Source organism: Nematolebias whitei, chromosome 21 (assembly GCF_014905685.2).
Source record: "Nematolebias whitei isolate Nwh7 chromosome 21, NemWhi1, whole genome shotgun sequence".
NCBI classification, from domain to species: domain Eukaryota; kingdom Metazoa; phylum Chordata; class Actinopteri; order Cyprinodontiformes; family Rivulidae; genus Nematolebias; species Nematolebias whitei.
The window spans coordinates 24,847,685-24,850,551 of record NC_056518.1 but is presented as its reverse complement, the minus strand read 5'-3'; positions in this window follow the sequence as shown (position 1 = coordinate 24,850,551).

The window sequence follows — 2,867 nt, the reverse complement described above, 5'->3', positions numbered from 1 at the left end:
GAGAATAATGTGGTGTAAAGTGATTTACTGCATGTCAGGTCAGTTACAGGAGAAATTAGTTGCTAAATTAGGTGGATAACTTTTTGTTGGTGAAGCTGATTTGTGGTCAGTTTATTCAGTCTGAAAGATTACTCTGGATTAATTATGCCTGCAGAGGTTTTGGTGGGCGTGTTGCTGTTAAAGGTGTCCTGAAAGAAACATAATCTTCTCTTTCCATATGTCCGGATCATGTTTCTAAATGTTAGCCCTCTTAAGTGTAAAACCATTATATTGCATTGTAATTGCATAAATCGTTAAAGTAACAAACTGGTCAATTTTAAACGCATGTTATTTTTTGCTCTTGTGCTTTTATTTTTCAGCTTTTGCTTTATCTAATAAAATGAACGAGCCTCCCTCCCCTGCACAGGTGGATGGGAAGTTATCAGAAGCTTCCTGGAACGGCAGGCCTGATCCCGGCTGACATCATTGTTATTATGCGTTTGATTACTCCTATTGATACAGATCGTGCTTTCCATAAATACAATAGAGGCACTCTGAACATGATGAATCTTTGAATTAGGAGTCGGGATGGGGTGTTGTGCCAGTAACAGCACTTTTACAGCTAACTCACTCTCACGAGACGCTAAAATCAATTGTGTTACATCTACATGAAATTTGAATCGCACAACCTGCTGACACACATTATACACTCTACATCTCTTGTATTGACTCACAAAATCTATGACCCCTTTAAACCACAAAGGTCAACCTTACATTTGATAATATAGAGCCTACATCTCACCTAAATAAATGTGTGGTAGAATGTACGTCAGTTTAAAAAAGCTTCGCCTGTTTGATGGAGAAGAGCTAAAGTTCAGCTCTGTAGTTAGTAAATAGAACACTTGCAGCTTTTTCTAACCCATTAAATTCAACCTCTCAATTAAGGTTTTTAAGCCAATAAAGAGCTGTAATCTCACTTTTGGATTAAACACAAATAAAGATGGCCACCATACATTGGTAGTTGGACAAAGGATACAGAGGACAGAGTGAGATGGAGGAGGATGACTCGCTATGAAGAAGGAAAAGCCGAAAGCAGAAGAAGAAGAGCATAGCTAAGCTACCTTAGTAAACACCAGAAATATTTGTAACTCTGCCAATTTTACAAATACTTAGAAATATTTTGGTGTGGTAATAACTCATCCCCAATACTGTGTATACTTGGATTGCACAATATTTTTTGCTTAAAACACGGACATTAAAGGTTGGCATCAACCCTGTCTGTCTGTTAGCAAAATATTTTATGTGCCACAGCACACATATATGTTTTAACTCTCAGAAAGTAATCAATAGATGTACATCTTTAGCTGGTTAATGTTTGGAGTCAACCCAATTCAAGATGGCTTCCACGGCTATGTGATATTACCCAACACAAAAGTGGCTATAACACAGCCAGTTGTACAGATATTGAGCTAATTGTGTGGTGGTCCTGAATACCTTCTCTGAGATCTCACAATACAAGCAGCTTCTTCTTGTTCATTTTTCACCATAAATGTCACGGCTTAAATTAAAAGACTGGCATAAATGGTGGCGAGTAAGGAATGCTATGTCTTCAATTTTAAAGTATGTTTTACAAGCCGTTTCAAAAGCCATCACACATGCATGGAACATGTCATCTAATTCTTCATAAATTGGAATAAAATCAAAGACATTACATCATGAGCCCTAGCTGTTAGTACTGATATAAAGCACAGTAGTGAAAGTGATGTTACAGCAGTGCTGCATGTCATATTCAATCATCATAACTTTTTAAATGGTTTCAAATGTTGCTTTGCTCCAAAGTGGCAATATTTTTATGAACTGTTCCTCTTGTGCTTTCCAATCTCTGGAGGAAAAAGATCAGAATGCAAAAAGACGAGGCGATGAAATTCAGGTAAGACAAGCTGACAAGTGGAGAACAATGGCTTTTGTGCTTGAAATGAGAAGATTTTTTTTATTCACGTGGAGATTTATGCTCAAGCAGAACCCCTCTATATAGCCACTTTTTTTTTCATCATTTCGATTACATGGTTTGCTGCTTTTATAATATGTGAAATATTTACTCTGTGGTAGAAACCGCTCTGATGGTTTAACCTCCATACACAAAATGAAACAATCAATTTCTTATGTGCTTTAACTTGTACATAAACCGAAACTGAATTGAGTTAAACGTGTTGTTGGAATTTATCTTTTTTTTGGTGCATTACACTTATTTTTGCCAGGGATGATGCAAAACCACAGCAAGCCTTGGAAGGAGAGAAGATGGCAGCAGTAACTTTACTCAGAGTCCTGCCCCAGCCCTGCAGACCTTTGTCCATTCAGTACTTTTTAAAACACATGTTTGGCTGAAACTTGTCCTGCACCCAGCGGATAGTGCTGCAAGGACAACTTACTAATGGAAACAAGAGCATAACAGGAGAAATACAGAAAACCCTCTTTCAGAGTTATTTAAGAAGCATGCAGGAAAGCTGGAAAATATTAAAGATGCAAAAATATTAAATATTGAGTGATTTCTGCATCAGACACCAACAATGAAAGATAATTTGATAACGTTGGAAAAAACATTTTTGTCAAAATTACATGGATCTTTAATACGACGGAGTATTAGGGCCACGTTAAGAAAAAGAAAATTACATTACAAGAAAAAAATTATTAAAATTACAAGCATAAAGTTGTAGTATTATGTGATTAAAGTCGTAGTACAGTAGTCCCTCGTTTATTGCGGGGGATCCATAACCTGAAGCATAGCGATAAGTGGAAAAACTATGAAGTAGGAATTGTAGTATAGTAAGTAGTAGTTTATTTTAGTATTCATATATATATTATATAAATATCTATATATATATATATAT